Source organism: Vombatus ursinus, unplaced genomic scaffold (assembly GCF_900497805.2).
Source record: "Vombatus ursinus unplaced genomic scaffold, bare-nosed wombat genome assembly UNPS02014816.1, whole genome shotgun sequence".
NCBI classification, from domain to species: domain Eukaryota; kingdom Metazoa; phylum Chordata; class Mammalia; order Diprotodontia; family Vombatidae; genus Vombatus; species Vombatus ursinus.
This window is the reverse complement of record NW_020954594.1, coordinates 9,747,436-9,774,208: the sequence shown is the minus strand read 5'-3', so window position 1 is coordinate 9,774,208 and position 26,773 is coordinate 9,747,436. Positions and strand designations below refer to the sequence as shown.

The 26,773-nt window shown below is 34.9% G+C and overlaps 1 protein-coding gene across 2 annotated transcripts in view; it reads left to right on the top strand.

The window, feature by feature from the left end:
* ACVR2A (activin A receptor type 2A) overlaps positions 1-26,773 on the top strand; it is a 144,886-nt gene that overhangs the window by 32,981 nt on the left and 85,132 nt on the right. The window lies entirely within an intron of this gene.

Below are 26,773 nucleotides of genomic sequence, written 5' to 3'. Positions count from 1 at the left end.
AGCTTTCTAGCAGAACTGACAATATTTATTATATCCCCCTCCTTTTACAGATGATGAAACTGAGGTTGAAATAGATTGACTTAGGTCTTCTTGACTCCAAGTCTGATTTTCTATTCACTATGCCACCTGGCTGCCATATCTGTACCAGGCACTTGCGAGGGCTTGGGAAGAGAAAGTAAAACTTGAAACAGTTCCTGCCCTCAAAGAACTGATATTCTGTTGGATCTAGTTCCTCTCATTACCATTTTGCATGGTCTGTGTGTTCAGTTTTTGCCTTTGTAACTGTGTCTGAGGTAGAATTAATAAGGAAAGCCTGTTTCTGAGGAAAACATTTTTTTTGGTGGAAATTTGCTTTTGGGAAAGAGAAAAATAAATTTTTTAATGCATTTAAAAGGCCTCTGAGCAACCAAAATAAACATCACATAGTTAAATAGTTGAAACATATATTTTACCTATTGGAGACTGCTTCTTTTGTTATTTAGAACTTAAATTACTTGTTACATTCCCTTTAAAAAATAATGATTATTTTATTTTATATTTGTATCTGTATTGTTTCCTAGTATATCCTTTACCATCTCCTGTCCCCAGCTGTACCTCAGAATAAAAAAGAAGGAAAAACAGCCCAATAAAACTAACATATGAAAAAAAGTCTGTTAGATGTAGTGTTTTTCACCTTGCAAAGAAACAAGGGAGATAACCTTTCATATCTTTTCTTTGGGGCCATATTTAGTTATTATAATTTTAGGGTATTAGATTTTGATTATTTTGCCTTTATCTTTCTTTTCTTTTTTTTTTGCATTTACCTTATTGTTATCTTTGTGATTATTGATTTCCTGGTTCTGCTGTAGTTTATTATCAGTTCATATAGGTCTAGCCATGCTTCTTTGTATTTCTCATATTTCTCATTTCTTATTGCACATCTGTTATATTCATGTATCATAGCTTGTTTAGCCATTCCCTAATTGATGGCAATCTGTGTTTTCAATTCTCTGATACCAAAACAGGTTGCTATAAATATTTTGGTCTATATGGGGCCTTTCTTTTTTCATTGATCTCCTTGTGACATATACTTAACAGTGAAATTTCTAGGTCCTAGAGTATAGACTTTTTATTTACTTTCTTAATATAATTGCAAATTATGCTATCTAAAGTGATGGGACCAAATAACAACTTCACCATTAATACATTAGTGTCTGTCTTTCCACAGTCTTTCCAACATTGACTGGGTGAAACTTCAGAGTTAATTTGATTTCTGTTTCTTTTACTTTGCTTTGACATCATTCTTTTATGTGATTGTTGATAGTGTCATTCTTTTGACTATTTACCTGTTGGTCTTTTGGTCTTATATATTTTGTTAGTTGTCTGTATATCTTGGTTATGTTAGCCCTTTATCAGAGATAGCAATACAGTGTTTTCTTTCCAGTCAACTGCTTCTCTTTTTATTCTCTTTTGATTAATTTTTTCATGCAGAATAAACCCACAAAAATCAACAGCATTTCTATATAAGAATAGCAAACCCGGAGGAATAATAGAAAGGGAAGATCTATTCAAAATAGCTACTAATTGCATACAGTATCTGGGAGCCATTCCACCAAAGCATATGTGATACTTGGATAGATAGAATTACAAAATATTCCTTAAAGAAAGAGCAGTTTAAATAAGTTGGAGGAGATAGTCTGTGCTCAAGGCTGGACCATACCAAAGTAAAAAAAAAAAAGGACAGTATTACTGAAATTTAAGTCACAGATTTAGCACTGTACACAATCACAGGGGTAATTTACATAGCTAAATAATGTAATAAAATTTTTTGAAGGATATCAAGAGAAATAATGAAAAATAAGGACAAAGGGGAAATAGCATTTCTAGAACTCAAAATATATTATAAAGCAGTAATAACAAAAACTATTTGGTAGTGGTTAAAAATGTTTTAAAAAGTAGCTGATTAGTGGATCACACTAGACCAAGAAGAATCAGAAATAAATGATCTCGATAACTTGATAGTTGATAAATCTGAAAACTTTACTTAAGATAGAGCTTCCTAATTCACCAGAATTGCTTTAAAGACTGGAAAGCACTTTGGCAGAAATTATACTTAGACCACCAAATTTATACCATATACCACAAACTCAGAATGGATATATCACCTCAATTTAAATTTCATATCCTAAAACAAAAATAATCAGAAGGGAACCAGATCAGGTACGTTTCTGTGGCTGGGAGTTTAGAAGTTGGGGTTGGTAAATTCTTAATCAAATAAGAGATGTAATTATGAAAGATAAATAATTTTAAATACATGACATAGGAAAGACTTTCTATGATCATAAAATCATGGCTGAGTCATTAAAGAAGATTCAAATTATATTAAATATGTTTTATTTACTAAGGTATGGAAGTGCACACTTGATTTTAGAAAAATCAAGCTAAAATTAGCTAAAATTAAAAATTTTTTTTATCTAAAGATAAGCTTCAGTGGTTTCAATTTTACCTAATTTTTTAATGATGGAAAATTAATCCTAAGTATATTTTTAAAAATTGTATTTACCTTTATAATCATATGATACTGTAGATTTCATTCACATCTTTTCTGTCTTTTCATTTTGAAGAGGCCTGGTTTTTTTTCCAGTTTTTTATACTTCAGTTCTGCCCCCTTCATCAATTTTAGTTCTCCTTTTGTGGACCATTTGTAGTACCATTGTAATGGTTGATAATATAATTTTACTTTTCTACTTTGGACCTGTGATCTTATTGATATGGGTACTACATGCTTTTTTTTTTCCTGAAAAATTCTATAAATCTTCTGTGAGGGGACTTCCCAATGTTCTTGGTGGCATACCTCTACATACACTGACATTGTATGGATACTAGTAGAGTAGATGGGAGCTGTCCAATTGGTTATTCTTTGCTCTTGATACTTAACTGTCCTCAGTCAAGTCCTCAGTACATGGTCAATGCTTAATAAATCATTATTGACATGGCTTGGTAACATCCTCTGATGAAGAACACTTGAGATCCAGACTAAAGTATGTAGTTGGATAATCAGCCTATAGATCTGATCCATTTGTACCTATAATTTGGGCAATGAATGTGAACAATGAACTGGGCCAGAATTGAACAGGAGGAGGAGAGTGGTCTAGATTGCATTTGGGAAATTGTGTAGTGCTTTTAAGGATCCCAAACTTCTTCCTGAAACACTGTCCCATATTTTTAACATCATCATATTGAGTGCTGTATGGATCAAAGTCATGGAATACCTGAGGCTCTTGAAAAACTAGAGTTGTAGATCACCTAAATGTTCATGGAAGAGTACATGGTGGGCATGATTAAACTGTGGCAAGTTAACAATGAAAAATTACACAAGTAGTATAAAAGAATAATAATTTCTAACATATAACATTTGAATTTTAAAAAGATCATCTGATCCTGTTAACAATCCAAGGAGGGGGAGTCTACAGTTATTCTCCTCCTTGTTTTAAAGCTGTAGAAACAGGGACTGCGAGAAATTGTGACTTGTTTATGGTCACAGAGCTAATCAGTACTGGAGGTGAGATTTGAACTCTGTTCTCTCCTGACTCCAAGTTTTCTTGGAGTCTTTGTCTTTTTTTTTTTTAAACGAAGTTCTATAAAGTGTCCCCATGTAATTTAATTGGTAAGGTGTTAAAAGTTAGTTTTGGTAGTATTATGGGACAAGGCTAGAAAAGAAAGTAGGAATCAATTGGTGGAGGGCTTTGATTGCCAACCTCAAGAGTTTATAATTTTTTGTGTGGAAATGGAAAGCCATTGATGGTTTTTGATTAGATAAGTGTGATTATTATTAGTAATACCAGTTTATGTTATATAAATGTTAATTGTTAATGAAAGCAAGTATAGAGAGGCAGTGTATTTTTTTTTAATGAATTAAGCATTTGTTAAACACCTGTTATATGCTAGGCACTATGCTAGGCATTGGAGAGATACAAAAACAAAAATGAAACAATTCCTGCCTACAGGAGGTGGGCTTACATTATATTGAAGGAGGCAAACATATATGTATGTAAGACCATAGAAAATGAACACAGCATAATTTTCAGAGGGAGACACTCTGGGCTAGGGTGTACAGCAAAGGGATACTTTTCTACTCTACGCACTGGCAGTTCCAAACTTTCTCCTCTCCTTAACCTTCTCCTACACCCCCTTCTGCCTACCCTCACAGTCTGAGGATCTTGCTTCAAATTAAACTCTCTCTTTTCCCCTTCTCTTGTCAGAATTCCTTAACATTATTCTCCATTCTCTCCTTTACTCCAGTTTCTGATGAAGAGGTGACCTTTCTCCTTGCCACCTCTTATGGCAAAGTTACCTTGTGTAAAGGTTGTACACATATCCTTTATCCCATCCTATCCCAGAGCCTTGAACAGATTCCTCTTACAATCATCTCTCCTCCCTTTCTTTCTTCCCTGGTGCCTACAGATATGCTCAGGTTTCCCCCCATCACTTGATCCTATGATCCTTCCTATCTGCCATCCAGTACAACTAGGTCATGATTAATGCAAATTAGAATGATGGGAAATTCAATTTAATGCAAATTATAAAATGATACCAGTCACTTTTAAAGTGAGCCAAAATTCAGGTAATGCAAGCTAGTCAGGGGTTCTTAACATACTGCTATGTTATCAGTCTGTACGTGCCTATCATTAGGTATGGATATAATATGCTGCTGTGTACCATATTTTCAACAGTAGGTTAATTTTTTTTTAAAGAGCTCCTAACAAAATGGACAATGGGAAGAATATTTCAGATGGAAATGGTGCCAGCACAAAAAAGAAGAGGCTTGTTACTAATTTGAACAGAAATTTGATGTAATTGAGTGACCTGAATATGGTCATAGTATTTCTAAAATAGGAAGAGATGTCTCAGTATTTGAATCTATAAAATGGAAGAATGTAAAACACACAGACAAAATAAAGGAAAAAGCCAAAGTTATACTGTCTTTTTGTGGTTTGCAAACATTTATGAGCGTAATATGAGCGTTATAGTGTGTAATGGAATGTTATTTAGCTGTATGGATTGAAGACTGCAATAAAAAAATGCATTCCTCTTAGCAGAGTAGCCATTCAGACAAAAGCTTCGAGTTTATTTAACTCATTGAAAGAATATGGATAATGAAACTTTTACTAAAAGTGGTGTTTGATTGGTTTGATGACTTTAAAAATTGAATTCAATTGCTTAACATAAAAATTGCTAGAGAGATGGCCAGTGCAGATGAGGCCAACTAAATAGCTTGATGTTTTGAAGAGAATAATTAAAAAAAGGTCCATAGACTGATTAACAAAATTTTAATGCTGATGAAACAGGTTTATTCTGGAAAAGAATGCCATCTAGAACTGATATTTCTCAGAAAGAAAAAAATAAAACAGCCTGGAATTAAAAGGCCTAAAGATCAGCTACCATTTTTAGTGGGAGGTAATAGAGAAGGAGATTTTAAATGAAAACCAATGCTTATTTATTGGTCTTGAAATTCTGTAGCTATGAATGGCTACAACCATCAATCACTTCCAATTCTTTGGTAGTTAGTTAAGAAAGCATAGGTGACTGAAGCTGTTTTTAAAGACAGGTTTTCAGATATTTTAGTCCAACTGTTGAAAAATATTTTCTGGGCAATAATACTGTTTTTAAAGCATTACTGATTTCAGTTAATGCCCAGGTCATCCAACTATACTTTGTTCATTGTGTAAGAATATGAGTATGAAAATTAGTTGAGATGTGGCTAATGAATCTCCCAGCATATGTAAAAAAAAAAAAAAATGAAAGAGAAGATAGTTCAGTCTATGCTGCTAAAATAAGAAAGAATAATGACATTTTTGTAACATTGTTAGCATAAGTTTATCTTTAGGTACAATATTTGGTGCTTTTTAAATTTTACTTTTTATAAATACTCTGTAGAAAAGCTTGAATCAGAAATAATTTTTCCTATTATTTACTGCTATATTACATTAATAAACAGATTAAAACTTATGTTTCATTGCATATTTCCATTTCTACCTTTTACATATAAATTAACAATATTGTGAATTCAAATAATAATGATAATTATTATCATAATGATGATGATAGCTAACATTTATATAGTGCTTGCTCTATGCTGATCATCTTGCTAAATGCTTGAAAATTATTAGATAATTGATCTTCACAACAACCTTGGGAGGGAGTTACTATTATTATCTCCATTTTAAAGATGAGGAAACTGAGGTAAACAGGTGTTTAGTGACTTGCCCAGACTCATATAGCTAGTGTCTGAAGCCAGATTTGAACTAAGAATTTTCTGATTGCATGCGCAGCGCTCTGTCCACTGAGCCACCTAGCTGTTCCTTCATGAGGGGCAGTAATGTGGACCTGTCTGTATTTCCTTTATCTTTCACAGTTACACTCCTGGAAAAAAGCTGTCTACTGTTATTGCCTCTACTTCCTCTACTCTCACTTCTTCTGATCTCTTCCTTGAACTGAAATTCTCCTGAACTTCCTGAATTCGCAAAGATCTCTTTTTAAATTAACTTTATGCCTACTTTTTCTCACCACCTGCCATTACACGGAGAAATAAAAGCACCATCCCTTCCCCTCCCCTACCACATTGGAAACATGTATGGGCAAATAAAACAAATGCCCCCCATTGCCCATATCCAGAAAGAATATGACTCAATCTGCATCCTGCTTCCATCACCTTTCTTTTAGGAGGTGAGTAACATGTTTGATCATGATGAGCCCTCTGGAATATTGGTTGGTCATTGCATGATCAGTTTTAAAAACTTTCACATTTGTCTTTCTTTATAATAATATTATTGTATAAACTGTTCTCCTGGTTCTGCTCACTTAACTGCATCAGTTCCTACAAATCTTCATAAGTTTCTCTGAAATTGTTACTTTGCTCATTTCTTAGAGCACAATAGTATTTCATCATATACATATTCCATAACTTGTTCAGCCATTCTTCAATTGATGTACACCCCCACAGTTTTCAATTCTTTTCGACTGTTAAAAAAACTGCCATAAAAATCCTTTTCCTTTTATATCTTTGGGCAAAGGAAGTATTAAAAATATAAATCTGAAGTTGCCTTTGACTTAACAGTAAACTTAGATACTGAGTGAATATTTTCCATCAGGTCAAAACTATATTTTCTAAAGCTTTAGAACCTTGAGGGAAATGACCTTAGTTTTGGTCTTGATCTATTATATCTGAATTAAAACTAGATCATGGGTTCATAGATTTAGAGCTGGAAAGGACATCAGAAGCTCACCTCTTGCCCCCCTCATTTCTCATTTGAGGAAACTGAGGCAATAAACATCAAAGGTGAGATTTAAACCCATGTCCTGTGACTCAGGTGTCAGCACTGTACTGTTGTGTTTCACATTCTCACACCAGGATTACTGCAGCCTCCTAACTGGCTGCCTAACCTTTGTATTCATTGATCCCGCCAATCTTTTCACAAGGCTATCAGATTAATTTTTGTAAAACTGTTTTTGTGATATTTCTATTGTTTAAGATTTTTAAAGTGTATAAGATATGTCCTAGAGGTACTATATCTTTAACTTTATTTTTGTTTTTGTTTTTGTTTTTGGTTGGGCAATGGGGGTTAAGTGACTTGCCCAGGGTCACACAGCTAGTAACTGTTATGTGTCTAAGGCTGGATTTGAACTCAGGTCCTTCTGAATCCAGGGCCGGTGCTCTACCACTATGCTACCTAGCTGCCGCCATCTTTAACTTTCCAATCAAATTATTATCAACACATCCTCCATCCCAGTCAGAATATTCTCCTTATTGCCCCTCAGCTAAGCCATATTCATTCACATTTTTGTGCCCTTGTTTATATTGCCTGTTTTCTCCCTAATTTCATTCTTCATTGCTTGCCAGGTCCTTGCTCTTCCATGAAGCCTTTCCAGACATTTTCCTTCCCAGACATCTGCTTCTGTTCTCTTCTGCCCTAACCAAGTGATCCAGTTGAAATTTTAGATTGTATTTTTATCACCTGGCCTCTTAAGGCTAATTACTGTTAAGAAGTACTTCCTACATGCATGGCATAGTATAATGTTACTTTGTTAAACATCACAGTTAGCTATAACTTTAACATTTCTTATTACCTGAAAGTGCTACATAATGAAGTTTTTAATAGTAATATTAGTCTATTGGTAATGAATTATCTCCCTGTGATCAATGCTGAATAAATGCCAATGATCTTAATATTACTCAAGTTAATTGTTAAATAGCTTTCACTTCCACTCTGCTGGTTACTTTTCTCCGCAGCATATAGCATATTATCAGTTGGTCTGGGAAGTCATTTTATTCATATCTCTTTCAAGGATGGTTTCGTTCTCATTCTATAGTTATTGGAAAATTTCTAAAGGAGGAGATACTATGGCTTTTATCTCTAATAGAAAGTTCATCAGAATATCTAACATTGTGTAATATGTATATATGCACATGCAATGAGCATCAGCATGAATCTTTGCCTTTACCTCAAAAGGCTTTCAGATAGGGAAATAAATTAATATCCTTTCTTTTTAAAACAAATTTAGGCAAAAGGAGATTTTTCAGAGTAACCTAAGCACCATTTCCTGAGCTTCTTTTAAATCAGAAGGGAAAAATCCATATAGAATCTTTTTTATTAATTACAACCGGTATTTGAGTGCCTACTGTGAACTTCAGACTGAATGTACCCTTTTAGTATTTACTTAGAAGAACAGGGTTTGTTTTTTTGTTTTTGTTTTTGTTTTGTTTTGCCCTCTTAGTAGGTTTTGGTTGCTAAAAGTAATGTTGGAGGAAATGCAGAAGAGCAGTTCTCTCACATACTGTTGGTAGGGGTTCAGTTTCCAGTTGTGCTAAATAATTAACTAAAATGTCCATATCCTTTGACCCAAAGAACCCATAGGAATCCAGGAAGTTGAAGACAAAAAGGTCTCATATAGACCACAATATTGTAGCACCTTTTGTGGAAGCCACAAACTATAAAGTAGGTAATTTAGCAGAGCTAAGGCCACAGGGGCCCATGACTAGTAGGCAGCCATTTGTGATGAATTATTCAGCCATGGCAACCCTTGAAGCAAAAAATACAGAACTGGCCTTAGTCCTGGTATCTTTCTTTTGCTTCTGCAAGGATGGTCTCAGCCTGGCTCAGAAAGTGAGGCAGAAGGTGCTGAGAATCATTTTATAGAAGTCTACCTTGACTGTCAGAATGCTCAATGTTAGATTCTTGTATGAAGAACAAGTGAATTATGTCAGTCTTAACATTTTTGTTATATATTAAACCAGAAGCATAAGATAAATACAGATAAATTTTAGTGTAGGCTAACAACTGTGGGAAAGATCTTTTGAAATCGGTAATACTTCAGTTGTTCCTTCAAGAGGAAATGAGAGCAATCCAGACATGGGGGGATAGACTGTACAGTTAGGCTGTTAGGATGTACGTGTTACTTGTGATGGCAACTAGTAAATTAGAATGAATTCTATATTCTTATTAGCAGGCAAGCTATAATGGAGACCTAAATGAAAAGGTGCTTTATATAAAGACAGTAGGCTAGACAGGTACACTGTAATGAGATGCCCAGAATAGGAACCTAATAGGAAAGATTGGTAGAAAGGATATGAAGATGATGAGGCTGGAGCTTTTTGGTTGACTTTATATAGGGAAGAACCTGTGGAATCAGTCAACAAGAATTTATTAAGCTCTTACTATGTGTCAAGCACTGTGTTCTCTGTGTGTGTGTGTGTGTGTGTGTAAGTATATACAAAATATATAAAAAACGAATACAGGATAATTTTAAGAGGGAGGCATTAATGCTTGGGTCTTCTTATAGGAGGTGTTTTTTTTTTTGTTGAGAAAATTTTTGTATGTTTTTTTCCAATTACATGTATGAACAATTTTTAACATTCATTTAAAAATTTTGATTTACAAATTGTCTCCCTCCCTCCCTTCCCAGCCTCCTCCTGGAAAGTGAAAGTAATTTGATATAGATTATACATGTGCAGTCCTGCAAAACATTCCATATTGGCCATTTTGTGAAAGACACATGCCATCCCTCCAAAAAACCCCATACTCAAGAAAAATAAACTTTAAAAAAAAGTGTACTTTGATCTGCACTCAGACTCCATCAATTCTTTCTCTGAGATGGATAGCATTTTTCATCACGAGTCCTTTGGAATTATCTTGGATCATCGTATTGCTGGGATAGCTAAGTCATTCACAGTCAATCATCATATAATATTTCTGTTACTGTGTACAATGTTGTCCTGGTTCTTCTCACTTCACTTTGTATTAGTTCATATAAGTCTTCCCAGGTTTTTCTGAAGCCATCCTACTTGGCATTTCTTATACCACCATAGTATCATATACCATCATAATCATATACCACAACTTGATCACCTATTCCCCAATTGATGGGCATCCCCTCAATTTCTAATTCTTTGCTACCACAAAAAGAGCTTCTAGAAATAATTTTGTGCTATTGGTCCTTTTGCCTTTTTTGTTCCCCCATCTCTTTGGAATATTGACCTAGCAGTAGTATTGCTGGGTCAAAGGGTATGCACAGCTCTATAGCCTTTTGGGCATATGTCCAAATTACTTTTCAGAATGGTTAGATCAGTTCATAATTCCACCAACAGTGCATCAGTATCCCAGTTTTTCCTTATCCCTTCCAACATTTCTCATTTTCATTTTCTGTCATATTAGCTAATCTGACAGATATGAGTGGTCCCTCCAAGCTGTTTTAATTTGCATTTCTCTAATTGTGATTTAGAGCATTTTCTTGTGTGACTATAGATAGCTTTGAGGTCTTCTGAAAACTGCTTGTTCATATCCTTTGACCATTTATCAATTGGGGAATGGCTTGTATTCTTATAAATTTGACTCATTTCTCTATATATTTGAGAAATGAAACCTTTATCAGAGAAACTTGCTGTGAACTTTTTTCCCCAGTTTTTGTTTTTGTTTGTTTGTTTGTTTGTTTGTTTTTTTGCTTTAGGAGATGGGTTTGGACCTGAGCTTTGAAGAGTGACTCTTAAGAGTTCAGAGTGAGAAGGGACTGCATTTCAGGTATAGGGTATAGCTTGTGCAAAAGTATGGAGAAAGAGTATCATGTGTGAGGAACAGCAAGAAGACCAGCGTGGCTGGACCAAAGTGCATACAAATTGTGTTATACATCTGGAAAAGTAGTTATTAAATGCCAAACAAAGGAGTTGTACTTAATCTGGCATTTATTGATGAGGAGTAACTTGCTGTCAGACCTGTGCTGTAGAAATCTCACTTTGGCAGCTGTGTGAAGGAATAATGAGAGTGGCAAGAGTACTGATCAATTAGGATATTGAGGTAGTCCAGGTGAAAGGTGAGGAGGGCCTGGACTAGGGTGACGGCCATGTGAGTGGAGAGAAAGATATGGCAATAAGAGATGATGAAGAGTTAGAAGCAGTAATATTTGCCGTCTGATTGGGTAGGGGAGGTGAGAGAACATGAAGATTGACTGTGACTCTGAAGTTCTGAATCTGGGTGACTCAGATGGTGTTGCCTTGGAGAAAAATAGGGTTGGAAGATGGGTGAATTTAGGGAGGGGAAGATGAAATCTGTTTTGGACAAGTTGAGTTAGAGATGACTATGAAACAGCCAGTTCGAAATTCTCCCCCCCACTTTTTTTTTAACTAACCATATGTTTTGTTTGCAATCTCATTATATTTTAATTCCATTTTATTTTTTTTTCAGTTCCGAATTTTCCTCCTATTCCACTCCTCCCCCACCCATTGAGAGAAGACAAGAAATACAAAACCCATTACAAATATAAAGTCAAATATAAACAATTTCCACATTAGCCATTTTAAAAAAAATGAACAATAAAACATGCTTTCATCTGCATTCTAGAGTATATCAGTTCTCTGTCTGATGGTTGATAGCTTATAATCTAATGAGGGATAAATACAAACAAAGGCAACTGAAAAGCAGGGGTTGGGGGCACCAGGGCATACTAGGCAGAATTTGAATAAAAGAAGGCTTCTTTGGCATGAGAAAACTGGCAGCAGAAACAATTGTTTTTGGTAGCATATTGTAGTATGGTGGAAAGAGTGCTAGACTTTGAATGAAGAGAAACAGGTTCAAATCCTACGTTGTGTTTATGAGCTGGGAATATTAGTAAATCATTTAATGTTTCTTTGCCTCAGGTTCCTCATCAATCAGATTGGTATAATTATATCTGTGATGCCTGCTTTACAGAATTGTTATGAGGATAAAATAGGTTATGTAGGTAGAATGCACGTTGTGTACCTTTAAAGTGCTATGTAAACATAAACTATGATTATTACCGTGATGGTAGAATTGGGCTGCAAGGAAGGGTTTTAGGAAAAAGATAAATAGCACCTCTGTACTGCTTTGGGCTTGAGTACTCAAACTATCCTGGGAATATATACAAAGTAAATATAGGATAATTTTGGGATGGAGCCATTAGCAGTTAGGCGGCTAAGGAAAGTCATCATGTAGTTTGCCTTTGAACTGAGTTTTGAAGGAGGTGGGGGTGGGGGTGGGGGAGTATACTCTAACGCTGGACAAATCATGGCATCTTCACTAATGCATTATTTGGTCTTATGCAAATCACTTAGCTTTCTGGGCCTAATTTTCCTCATTTGCAAAGTGAAGGAGTTAGACTAGATTATTCTAGGCTTAAAATTCTACATTTCTACTGATATTTGAAAGCAAGAATGCAGTACAGACATATTTTAGAGGGGTAAAATTCAGAAGGTGAATTCTGTAGACCACTGCTTGCTGACAGAGAGAGAGCTCTTATAAATTTCAAACTGCTTTTGCTCTTTTTCCCACCCTTCAAAGTCACTAATTTTAGAAAACTAGAAACCAGCCTACCACTAATAGGTAAAATGAATGGAACTTTGGAGATCACAGAGCAAAATGAACAGTTAGAAATTTACTTGTTATGCTTTTATTCTCTCAAATTGTAGTTGTTTGGGTGGTCTTTTGCCTCCTTTCAGTTACCTGCTTCCTTCTCTAGTTTGTTTCTTCCTTTCTAAATCATCTTTTCTGTTATCTTCCTCTGCCTCTTGTACTCTTTCTCAATATGATTATTTTAAAATTTTAATTTATTTCATTTAATAGGCATTTGTTTTTCTCTTTCTCCTACCTTTTCCCCTCACGCCACCAAAGGACAACAAAATTCTTATAACACATATACATAGTCAAGCAAAACAGATTTCTACATTGGCTATATAAATATGATCAGAAAATGCAATGAATTGCATATAAGGTAGAATATATAATAAGTGAACTGAATAAACATAATCCTTAAATTTGGTTTAACAAAAATCTTTATACATACACATACATGTTGCCTTTTTTCTTAATATTTTTAGTTACAGAGTTCTTTGTCTACATGAATTTTATAAAAGCTTTTTTTGATAGCTTGAGAGACTCTCTAAGACTTTGAATTAGAGTCTACTTTCTACGAATTTCTGCATATATACAGATTTTCCTACTGAGTTAGGACTGACTTCAATTCTTTCTTATTAACCAATTCCAAAAACCAAAACTATTTCCCAGTGTGCATGAAGGCAGGTAGGGATTAGTAACAATCAACATACTTGGTTACCCTGGGACTTCCTTTACCACCCATTGCCTTCTTGAGACTCCATTTTGGAGATGGACCCAGGCCACCACATTCCTCTCCACATTCCCCCTTCAGACTGTGCCTGATCTTGCTACCATTCCTCCCCACTTGCTCCATTTCTGCTCCCTTTACATATAGCTGTGTGACCCTGGGCAAGTCAGTTAACCTATGCTTCAGTTTCTTCATCTGTAAAATGGTATAATAATAGCACCTATCTCCCTGATTGTTGGGAGAATAAAAGGAGATAATATTTGTAAAGCACTTTGCAAACCTTAAGCTATATAAATGCTAGCTATTATTATTATTATTAATTATGTGTTGTAATTCCTCCATTAGAATGTAAGCTTCTTGAGGGCAGGTATTGTCTCTGCATATATTTTAAAACAGTGTCTGGCACGTTGGAAATGCTTAATAAATGCTTCTTCCTGTGTGCCTGAGGAAGAGGAAGAGATCTTGTCAGTGTATTCCCCCTGTAAAAATTGGTCATCAGACTCAGTGGAAGGATTGGTATAAGAATTATTGGCCCCTGATTCACTACCCAGCTGCCTAACTCAGCTAGCAGCAATTGTTCTCTCTCCCCCACCTTCTAAGGTTTGAAAGCAGGTAGCCTTTAAAGCTGTTAGCTCTTTTCTTGCATCTCCTTTTGTTCTTCTAAACTTTGCTGATAGGTAGGTAAAGAAAGTGTGGAAAGGGATACGTTATGGAACGATTTGTAGTTTGCTGAGAGTATGGCCCTGGCCCAGAAAAAAATCTGCTAACTTGTAGTTAGGTAGTTTTCTGTTAGGAGAATTAATTGATTATTATCTTACATATTTAAAAAGAAAATGAGTGGCACAAAAATTTTAAAACTTTAACTTCAGCAACTTTCAGTAGACCACTAGTTTCCTGATTCTAGTTTTAAACTTTCGCACAAATACAATGCATCAGACAACTCATAATTATTTTACAGTCCTGTGGATCATTGTTCTTTAAAAGAATGATGGCTATAATGATGAATGTGTAGGAGGATATGAAGGATATATTGGCATATTATTGAAGGTGAGCTATCAAAGCCACAAAGTCTTTGTCAAAACAATTATTTTAGGGGCTGCTCGGTGGCACAGTGGATAGAGCACCGGGCCTGGATTCAGGAGGACCTGAGTTCAAATCACGCCCCAGACACATAACACTTATTAGCTGTGTGACCCTGGGCAAGTCACTTAACCCCATTGCCTAGCCAAAAAACAAAACAGAACAATTATTTTAATTTATTAGAACAAAAATTTACTTGGTTGAATCACTTCTCCAATTTTGGGGTTTTTTTTTTTGGTTTCCGTTTTGTTTTGTTTTATGAGATCATTTGTAAGAGTAGAGCAACTTTTTTTTTTTAATCAGTCTTGTTTTTATTCTCCTGAAGTTGTGCATAGTACAGTTGCAGTGGAAGAAAAGTCCCCTTTTTAGTGTTTAGCACAGCAGTTTTTTTGGCTTTATGTGATAGTATTTTGGACAACAGTTTAACTTTTATGTCCTAAGTGAATAACCACTTAGTAGTTATTGGTTAGTGTTAAATTAAACATAGCTTGTGCATAAGCTAAGCATTCTATTTCAAGTGAAAGTTTGTGTTGGTTTTGGGTAGGTGATAAGATTTGTGGACTAAATGATATTAATGTGCTTTGCAGATGTTGTTTTTATGTGCTTTAGAGGCTTCTTGAAGTAACAAGTGTAGAAGACCATTTGTTTCTAGCTATGACCCTTGATTAAACCTGGTAATGTTAGCCTTTATCATGTTGCTTTTTTAACATCTGAAAACTGATTAGCTGTATATTTATTGGAATAACTACTATAGGAAAAACTCCTCTCGTAAAGCTTTTATATTTTCTCAGGTTGTAGAAAACAAGTTATTTCATAACAGTTTAAAAAAGTTTGTTGATTATTCTTTTCTGATAATATAGTTATTCAGATGCAGTTAAGAAAGTCACAGATATGCCAGCAACATTGAAATATTTAGGAAGAATAAATAAAAAAGCATTTAAATTTTAAGCATACTATGTGCCCTTACTGAGGATATACAAATGGATCGTCTCTGCTTTCAAGGAGGCCTTGCTTGGAAGACTGAGTACACATATAAGAAAAGGTCAGCTTCAGGGCAAATAAAGCCAGAAATCCTAAGAGTGTAGCTAATAGGGCTTAATGGTGAGTTGCATGGGTCCTTAGGCCACATTATTGAGTCAGAAAATAGTGCTGTGATATTTGGAGGGCATAGAAGTAACACATGTGGCAAGAAAGATACCTGGTGGTCTTGTATCTCCCTTAATTTACCACCAGCTATGGTAAGCAGTCTTGTTTGCACTTCTATTTAGCTCTGGCTTCCAGGATGAGATTGAACAGGCAAGGGAAATCAAGTTAGAAGGAATGGTAAAAGCTTAGGGATAAAGAGATTTTTTTGTGAAACAATTTGGTTAGTTGTAAATCTTGACATTGTTAAATAATTATTCCAACTATTCTCCTTGACATGCTTTATTTTTTCAGTTCTTTAAAAAGAAGTTAAATTTTATTTTTATTTTCACTTCCAAATTCTCTCCTTCCTAACTCTTTCTCCACTCACGTAGAAGGCAAGAAACATGATACCCATTATACATGAAGTCATGCAAAACATATTTCTGCATAAGCCATGTTCTGAAAAACAAAACAAAACAAAAAACAAGAAAAATAAAGAAAGGAAAAGTGCTTTAATCTGTATACTGAGTCCATCAATTTTCTCTCTGGAGATGGATAGCATTTTACATCACGAGTCCTTTGGAGTTGCTTCATGTACTTTATAGCTTTTATAGAAGTAGGTGGCCTAAATGAACATTTTGTTTTAGCTGAAATATTGACTATTTTATGAGTGTTCCTTCAAAGCAGTAGTTATTAATCTGTGGTCCATGGACAGATTTCATCAGGACCATGAACTTGCATAGGAAAAAAATTACATCTTTATTTTCACTGACTTCTAACTGAAATTCAATTATGAAAATAGACAACAGTCTTCATACTGATATGTCTTAAAAAATAAAATTTAACATTAACTTGCCTAATTTTAAATGTATTGTCTTATTGATGTATTAACAAAGAAGAGCAGATATTACAATATACTAATTTTTATATTTCAGTAATTCTGTTTAAATGTAATTCATTTCCATTGTGGTTCTATTTATTTTACTATATGCATTTAAAACATTCTAGGGAGTTCATAGGATAAAGGCTTCCATGATGTATACTAATTTAAGAACCCCTACTTTAAAATGAGGGCTTTTAAAATTTATTTTAGTGAGGAAGGAGTCCAGAATTATAATTTATATAGCTCTCCAAGTTTGATTTTGCTTTACCAGATACTGTATACTTGAGCAAAAAATAATGCCTCTGTCATTATTTATGTATAAGCTTCACATCGTAGGGATTTTTAGAAAGAATTAGAATATCTTAGACTTAAGAGCTTGCCTTTTCTCCGGAACACAAGCATCACTTAGGCAGTTTCTATTTTTTTTTTTTTTATGTAGGTGTTAGGTATGAAGTCGACAAGTAATATCATAAGCATAATATTTAAAAAGAAAGTCTTCTTTCAGTTTTTGCTTCTTGGAAATAGAAGAAAAGACTATAACTTTATTTTTTTAAAAAAAGAAAGTTATTAAAAAGCTATTTATAGTCATTTAAAATCCATTGTAAAAGTTGAAAGTAATTTTTTCCTTGTTTTTCCTTCTGTGACTTCTTTTTCTTGCCCCCTTCAATTTTTCTGTATTTTTGTTTTTGCACTTAACTCCTACCCTAGTAGGATACATAAGCCCAAGTTTCTTTACATATGGGCACTGCCAATCATCTATCAAATATTCAGTACTCGACTTCATTTTGATTGCAGAACTTAAGTCCAGAAAAGGTAAAGGAGGCTACCTCATGACTATCAATATGAAATCCTTGGCAGATCCATTTTCTAGAACCCTTGAAATTCGGTAACCTTCCTAATCCCTTTAATTCAGACTTTGTTAGCTTGTGAAATACTATTCTGATGTGTTAATTGTCTCTTTTCATACATAGTGCCTGTAGTTATGATATTTGACTTGCTGTCTTTTCTCGTTTTACTTAACTACAAATTCACCATCTTATTGTCAAGTTACACTATTGCTTAATTGCTTATTAAACTAAGAGCTTTGTATTAATGTCTGTGTAGAGAATTATTGTTAGGAATTTGTTCAGCTTCTTTACCCTTAGTGCCTTCTATTCAGGAATAGTTAAGGGCATTCTGTGTTGTGGATCAGTGGTCATTAGTTTTGAAAATCTCACCCATTTTGGACAGCTCATTTAATTTTCTTGTAGTCACATTTTTTTCCCCTTCTGTTTTTGTTCAGGAAATTTCCAAAGGTCCCATTTTTCTCTCAAGCAGTAACATAATTTTATTCTTCAAAAGAAATCACATTGATAAAGTGTCATTAAGGGAAAACATACTTGAAAATTCCTACTCTAATGGTCTTGTATCCATTAGTGTTTGACTTCATACTTAAAGTGTCTTAAACATTACTTTCCCTTCCTTGAAAATTAAACCTAAGTCTTTTCTCCTGTATTTGTTAGAAGGCTAAAAGTTTACAGTTATTTTCTTGTTAGCTGATGTTTCTATTAGATTGGCTTCAAATGTGAAATGGAGTATCCTCAGGCCTAAATATGTGGAAAGGACAGTTTTCTCGAATCATCTCTATAGTAGTGTGCCACCAAAACATTCATTATCTTTTCCTTGAGATTGCTATTCCATTTAAAATTATATGGAAAATAAAACAACTTCATTTCTGTTATTTCTTGCTTAAGGCAGTTCTCTTGCTTCTCATGTTAGAATAGTTTTAGCATTGTCTCAAAAGAACAATTCATTTCTATCATTTTTCTTTTTAAAAAAAGGAATAGAACTTTGGAAGGCCACCTATTTTTCAAAGATTATTCAAGAAAAACACACAAGAACTAGACCATTGATTCTGTTCTATTGAATTACATACCTGTAGTTTGATATTTTCTACATTACTACCACATAGGTTCTGTTAGATTAAGGAAAATAAGGCATTTTAGTAGATGTCATAAGTTAGCAAGCATTTGTTAAGCACCTATCACATGTCATACGATGCTAAGCACTAATGATACAAAGAAAGTCAAAAAACAGTTTTCTAGGAACTCACAGTTGAATATGGGAAATAACTATGTATAAACAAGATATATACAGGATAAATTGGAGATAATTTCAAAGGAAAGGCACTAAGAATATAGAAGTCTGGGAAAGGTTTCTTGCAGAAGGTAGGATTTTAGCTTAGAATTGAAGGAAGTTAAGCAGTGGAGATGAGGAGGGAAAGAGTTCCACGAAAGGAGCACAGCTAGTGAATATGCCTAGAGTCAGGAGATGGAGAGTGTCCTGCTGGGAGGAAGAGCAAAGAGACAAGTGTCTCTGGATCTGCAGATTATGTGCTGGGGAGTGGTGGGGAGAGGAATAAGAAGACTGGAAAGGTGGAGAGAAGGGAGCTTTAAAAGCCAGAGGATTTTATATTTTATCCTTGTGGCATTAGAGAGCTACCGTGTTTAATAAATAAAGGGGATGATGTGGTTAGACTTATGTTTTAGAAAGATCAATTTGACAGGAAACCAATCAGAAGGCTGTTGCAATAAGTGATGAAAAACTGGACCAGGATGATGGCAATTGCAGAGCAGATAAGGGGATGTGTACAGATCTGTGAAGGTAGAAACAAAAGGAGCTGGCAAATGATTGGCTATGTGGGATGGGAAGAGAGTGAGGGGTCGAGAATGACATCCAAATTGTGAGTCTTGGTGACTGGGAGGATGGTGGTAGCCTTGACAGTAATAGGGAAGTTTGGAAAGAGGCAGGTTTTAGAGGGGGAAGATAATGAGTTTATTTTTGGAGGTGCTGAGTTTTAGGTGTTTATAGGACATCCAGTTTGATATATCCAGTAGTTATTTGGAAATCCAAGACTGGATGTAAGCAGAGTTTAGGACTACGCAAATAGATTTGAGAATTATCTGTATAGACATGATCATTGAACTCATAGGTGCCGATGATATTACCAAGTTAAATAGTGTAGTGGGATAAGAGAAGAGGGCCCAGGGCAGGGCTTTAGGGGACTCTCATGGTTGTCAGATGATGAAGATCCAGTAAATGAGACTGAGAAAAGAGTGGTCAGACAGATAGGAAATCCAGGAGAGACAAACCAGTGTTTGACAGCATCGTAGGCTCAGAGAGGTCGGGAGGATGAAGACGGAGAAACGGTAATTTAGATTTGGCAAAAATTTGATAATATTGGAGAGGGTAGTTTCAGTGGAATGATGAGACTGGAAGCCAGAGTGAGGACGGTGAAGAAGAGAAGGAGTTAAGGGAGTGGGGATACTTGACAGCCCTCTCAAGAAGTTTAGCCACTGGTGGGGTCGGTGGGAGGGAAGAAGATGCAGGCCCATAGCTAGCAGAGTTGGGTGGGATGGATCAAATGTGCATGTATGTGGGCAGTTGGAAAGCAGCCATAGAACCTGGAGAGATTTAAGATAGGTGAGAGTGAGAATAATAGGACAATCTGCTGGAGAATAAGGGATGCAATGGTATCATTTATGTGTCATTTAAAGGGATTTGCCTTACCAAGGAGAAAAGCTCCCTCCATTTTTTTTTTCATTTTTTATGACTTACTAAAGGATAAGGATGCTATTAGTTCACAACCATCAAGGCTAACATTCCTCCCAACCAGTTACAGCCACTCCTTAGAATACAGAGAGAGATTATTATTTTAAAAATTCTTTCATAGTTTTTTAAAAAAAAAAAGGAAACTTGATTTGAGAGGATATAGAAAAATTATCTTAGTTATGAATATTCCTTTTCTAGATTTTTTGAAGTCACAGTTTTGATGTTTATTGTGCTTGAAATTTTTCTTCCAGTTTTGGATGGGGTTTTTGTTTTTTTTTTTGGGGTGGTGGAGGGGGAGAAGTGGAGGGAATTAAGTGAAGAAATATAGAAATGGAAGGAGAGTGATGATTGATGACTACTTGCTTGGATTGCTAACTTAATACTGGTTAGTCAACATACACATTGCTGGAAGTGATGGATCTCTCCTCAGATGTTCTCAGCACTTTGTCTGGATCTCTTTTCCCATATTACATTCTACTTTGTATCATACTTATTAGACTGTCAGCTTCTAGGAACAGGGAGTGTGACTTTCATCTTTGTGTCTCTAACACCTAAGACAGTGCTTTGGACACTGGAGAGGCTTAGTCAATAAATCCTTGAATTGCATTTTGGGGCATCTCTTGCTTACAGAAAAATACAAATCAGCTCGTTTATATATGAAGATAATTTTATTTTTAAGAAAAGAGGCCAACTAACATGAAGAATTATGAATTTGAAGAATTAAAAACAAAGACTTGTATGAAGTGATGTAGTGAAGAAAGCAGAACTAAGGAATGATATGCACAATGTGTACAACACTGTAAATGATCTCGACATCGAGAAGTAACCACATTTAGAACAAATGCTACATTATTATTATCAAAGTTCATCTCTGTTAACAATTGATGAATAGTGTTTGGATCATTTGCACAGATGAGTATGAGCGTTGTCTTGTGCAAAAGCTAAATGTGTCACTAAATTTAATGAAAATAAATAAGGGGAGGGAATGCAGCTATAATTTTACTAAAATTTGAACCTTGATTTATTCATCTTTTTGGGTTATAAAACTAGATTGACAGTGAAAGTGAAATAAGAAGTACTTATAACACACAAGGGACATGCATCTACAGTACATTTTTTTTTTTTTGTAAATTTTGGTTGACTTTATGTGATACAGCAGAATTGAACTGTGCCAAATTTAGAGACATCGCCTTTGGACACAAATTTTGCATAAGACATTTTTAAGATTTCTAAACGCCTTGAATATTGTGGCTAATATCATGTTTTTCAAATATAGTCAATTCTGCTGTGTTTCTAAAAATCAGCTATGTATGCAAAATCTGAGGAAAAAAATCACAAGACTTATAAGGAAAATGAAGTTAGGAGTAGAACACTCAAAAACTTCATCACAAAGAAAAGAGACATGAAAAAAGATAAGAACCTAATAAAAAGGGTAGCTCAGTGGTTAAGAAATACATAAATACTAAATAACCAGTGATGTTATCTGTATTCTTAGTCTGCTGCTTGGCCTGCACCACCTTTCCCACAGGCTCTGGGCTGGCAAAGTTCAGTTACTGTAGAGGAGATGGTACAGGTGAAGGGAGAAAAGTGGTATATTTAGACCTTCTTAGTCTACAGCTCCTACTGTACTAGAAGATATACAATAAATTTGGCATTTTACTTTGAAACAGACTTGAAGTGTATGTGTGTAAGTAAGCATTGGAAAGGTTGCAGCTTGTGAGTTATTGTGCAGTGGTGTGGTTTTCTGTGTTCTCTTGATGAAGAAATTGAGCATAAGCAAACACTGGACTCTGACTGGACTAGAAGAAATCCTTTAGTAACTGTCCAGACCTTCTGTAGTAAATACTATGTATTGAGACCAGTAGGCAAGACCAAAAAAGAAAAAAAAAACAAAAAACAAACAAACAAACAAAAAACCCAGAACAACAACAATAACAACAAGAAACAACTCCCCAAACTCTGGGGAAAATGCCATAAAGTGTTTGTATTTTCCTCGAGAAGTGATGTTCAATTTGGTAGAACCTAGCAATTAGTATAGCCATGTAGAACTTACTTTTATTTTTTAAAATTAAATTAATTTTTCAGTGAACAAAACTCATTTTCTTTATCTTCCCTTAACTAGAGGAAAAAAATACAAAACCACTGTAACAAATGTAGTCAAGCAGAACAAATTCCCGCATTGATCTGGTTCAAAAATGTCTCAATCTGTCCCCCTGAGTTTGTCACTTCTCTTAAGATACAGGTAGTGTACTTCATCTTGGGTTCCTTGGAATCGTGGCTGAATATTGCTTTGACTCCAGGTCTGAAGTCTTTCACAATTGTTTGTCTTTACAGTATTGTTATTGTACAAGTTGTTCTACTGGTTTTGTTTGCTTCAAAGTTCATCAGTTTATACAAGTCCTCACATTTTTCTCTGAAATTTTCATCTTCATCATTTCTCACAGCATAATAGTATTCCTTTACATTCATATTACATAATTTGTTCAGTCATTCACCAATTGCTAGGCAACTTCTTAGTTTCTGGTACATTGCCATCACAAAAAGAGCTGCTTTAAATGTATTTGTACGTATGTGTACTTTTCTTCTTTCTTGGATCTGTTTGGGTGTACAGGCCTAGTAATAGTATCCCTGGGTTAAAGGATATGCACAGGTGAGAGGATCTTTTGGAGCATAGTTATAAATTGCTTTCCAGAATTCCATAACCACTTCGTGCTTCCCCCAGTGGTGCAGTGCATTAGCACACCAACTTTTGTGTAGCTCCTCCAATATTTGTCATGCCAATCTGATAGGTCTGAGATGGAACTTCAGAGTAGCTTTGACTTACATTTCTCCAGGTTAGTCAATTGGAGCATTTAAAAAAAAACCATGACTGTTGTTAGTTTGTATTTCTTCCCTGAGAACTGCCTTTTCATGTCCTTTGACCATTTATCAGTGGATCTTATTCTTAGATATTTGAAATCAGTTCCTTATAGATATTGGAAATGAGACCCTTATAAGAGAAATTCACTCTAGAGATTCCATCATCCCCACCAGTTACCTGCTTCTCTTCTAATTTTAGCTGAATTGCTTTTGTTTGTGCAAATACTTTCATATTTTATATGATAAAAAACTGTCCATTTTATCTTATGTGATATATTCTGGCTTTTGTTTGCTCATGAATTATCCACAGATCTGAGAGGTATTTTCTTCTTTGCTCCTCTGATTTGCTTATGATGTAACCCTTATGGTCTAAATAATATATACATTTGGAGTTTATCTTGTGTACCATGCGAGATGTTGGTCTGTACTTAATTTGTCAGACTACTTTCCAGTTTACCCCAGTGGCTGAGATCTATGGATTATAAAACACCAGGCTGCTGTGCTTATTTGCTTGTACCTATTCTGTTTCACTGATTGACTTCTATATTTTTTTAACCCATGACAAATTGTTTTGGTGCTTGGTACTCTAGTTTGTGGTCAGGTACTGCCAGGACTCCTATTTACTTTATTTTTTAAGAAATAAGTTTTTATTGATATCTTTTTGTTTTTTACATCATCATAGTTATCTTTTCTACCTCCTATTCTGGGCAAGCTCTCTCTTATGTAACAAATAGTAGTGGAGGTTGTGAGACAGACACTCATCTCCTTGAGAAAATACCGAAAATTTTCTGGGGGGCAATAGATAACAACCATCAGGATAAATATTGGGTGAAAAACTTGGATAGAAGTAATCTCAATGGAGGCAGCTTGGCGGCGCAGTAGATAGAGAGCTGGGCCTGGAGTTAGAAAAACCTTAGTTCAAATATGGCCTCAGACACTTGCTAGCTATGTGACCCTAAGCACAACAACAAATCTCAAAGGAAGAGAGATTGCGTTGTTATGTAAGTAGGAGTTGACTTGAGAGAAACCTAGGAATTTTTATATGAATTGATGCAAAGTTGAGTGAGCACAACCAGGAGACAGTTTATGCAATAACAACAATATTGTAAAGATAAACAAAAAGATAAAAAACCAAAAAAGATAAAAATAAAAAGATGTATACACGAGGACTCCATGAACGCATTTGCAAAACACTTTTTACATAAAGAATGACATCATAAACAAATTAGAAGAGCATGGAAGAAACAGTCTCAAATTTATGGATAAAGACTTCATGATTAAATAAGAGATAGGTTCACAGGAGGTTAAAATGGGCATTTTGATTACTTAAAATTAAAAGGGTTTTCTATAAACAAAACCAATTCAGCTAGAATGAGAAAAGGATCAGGAAGTTGGGGGGGGGGATCCCAAAGAGTTCAAAGAAGGAGGAAAAAGGCACATATGCACAAAAACATTTCTTGTAGTTTTCTTCATAGTGACAAAAAATTGGATGCTGAGAGGGAGCCCATCAATTGGAAAATGGCTGAACAAGTTATGATATGTGAAAGTGATGAAATACTGCAGTGCAGTAAGAAGCAATGAAGGAGATGGTAAAACGTAACACTTTTTCTTTTTAGGGGGTGGGGGGGCACTCTAGCCACTGTGCCACCTAGCTGCCCAGAATATAGAGATATACTGTTACTTTGTGTGAATTTATTTTACATTCTACAACTTTGCTGAAGTTGTTAAATGTTTCTATTATTTTTTTAGTTGGCTGTAGCATTTTCTGAGTAGCTCATATCATCTACAAAAGGAAATAATTTTGTTTCATCTTTTATTATGCTTATTCCTTCAATTTCTTTTTCTTGTCTTATTACTATAGCTAACATTTCTGACACTATCAAATAGGAGTGGTGATAATGGACATCCATTGTTTACTCCTAATCTTATTGGAAAGTCCTCTCATATCTATTCCAGATAATTCTGACTCTATGTTTTAAATAGATAATACTCATTTTAAGGAAAGCTCTGTTTCTTTTTATTCTTTTAACAAGAATGGCTGCTATATTTTGTCAAAAAATTTTTCTACATCTGTTGATATGTTTTTGTTGTTTTTCTTATTAATATGGTCGACTATATTTATAGTTTTCCTAGTATTGAATTAACCTCTCATTCCTGATAAACTTAAGCCTGGTTATAGTGTATAATCTTTGTGATATGTTGCTGTAGTCTCCTTGATAATATTTTATTTAGAATTTTTGTGTCATTGTTCTTTAGGGATGTTGTTTTGTAGTTTTCCTTTCTGCTTTCGGTTAAAGTATCAAGACCATATTTGTGTCATACAAGGAATTTGACAGGATCCCTTCTTTTCCTTCCCCCCCCCCCAACAGTTTATATAATATTGGAATTAATTGTTCTTTAAATGTTTGGTACCATTTACTTGTAAGTTCATTTGGTTCTGGTTCTGGATGGTTTTTTTTTCTCCCTTAGGGAGCTCATTTGTAGCTTGTATAATTTCTTTTTCTAAGATAGAATTATGTGAGTACTCTATTTCTTGTTCTGTTAATCCAGGCAATTTATATATTTATAAATATTCATTCATTTCATTTAGCTTAGCTTAGCTGTGAAATAGCTCCTAATAATTTTCAGAATTTTTTATTGATTGTGATTTTATGTTTTCATTTTTCATACTGGTAATTTTTTTAATCAAATTAAAAAAAATCAAATTAGCTAATGGCTTATCTTTTTTTAAAATTCTAGCTCCTAGTTTTCTTAAGTAATTCATTTTTTTTTGTTTTTACTTTTGTTAATATCTTCTTTTCCTTTTCAGAATTTCTATTTTCTATTTAAAAATTTTTTTTTCTATTTCTATTAAATTGGGAGTTTAGAAGGTAAAATTTTAGCTGAGACTTGAAGGAAGTCAGGGAGCAGAGATGTGAAGGGAGACCATTCCAGTTTTGGGCACAACCAATGAAAATACATGGAGTCAGATATATTATGTCAGGAACAGCTGAAAGGCCAATGTGGGGGAATGTAAACTGTAAGAAGACTGGAAAGGTGAGTGGCCTGGGAGGTTATGAAGGGCTTTGAATGCAAGAGAGAGGATTTTATATTTAATCTTGATCTTGAAGGTTATAGGGAACCATTGGAGTTTATTGATTGGGGAGGAAGGGGTGATCAGACTTATGCTTTGGGAAGATCATTTTGACAGCTAAATGGTCTAGAGTGATGGTCTAGGGTGGGGAAGAGACTTGTGGCAGGGATACCATCAGGCTATTGTAATGCAAGTCCAGATGTGAGATGAAGAGGCCCTGTGTCAGGGTGGTAGCAGTGATGGAAGAGATAACTGGTTATATGCAAGAGATATCGTGATGGTAAAATTGACAGGTCTTTGTATCATATTGGATATGGGGGTGGAGAGGAGGGGGAGAGAGAGAGAGAATGAATAAAGAATTGAGTATGTTAAACTCAAACTATACAAAACTAAATTTATCTTTCCCCCCCAACCTTCCCCTCTTTGTAGCTTTTATATAACTGCTGACCTCTATCCTCCTAGTGGCTCAGGCTTATAAACTTAAGTATCATCCTTATGGTTGTGAAGGCTGTAAGCCTAGGTCACTGGGAAGATAGTAGTGTCCTCAACAGTAA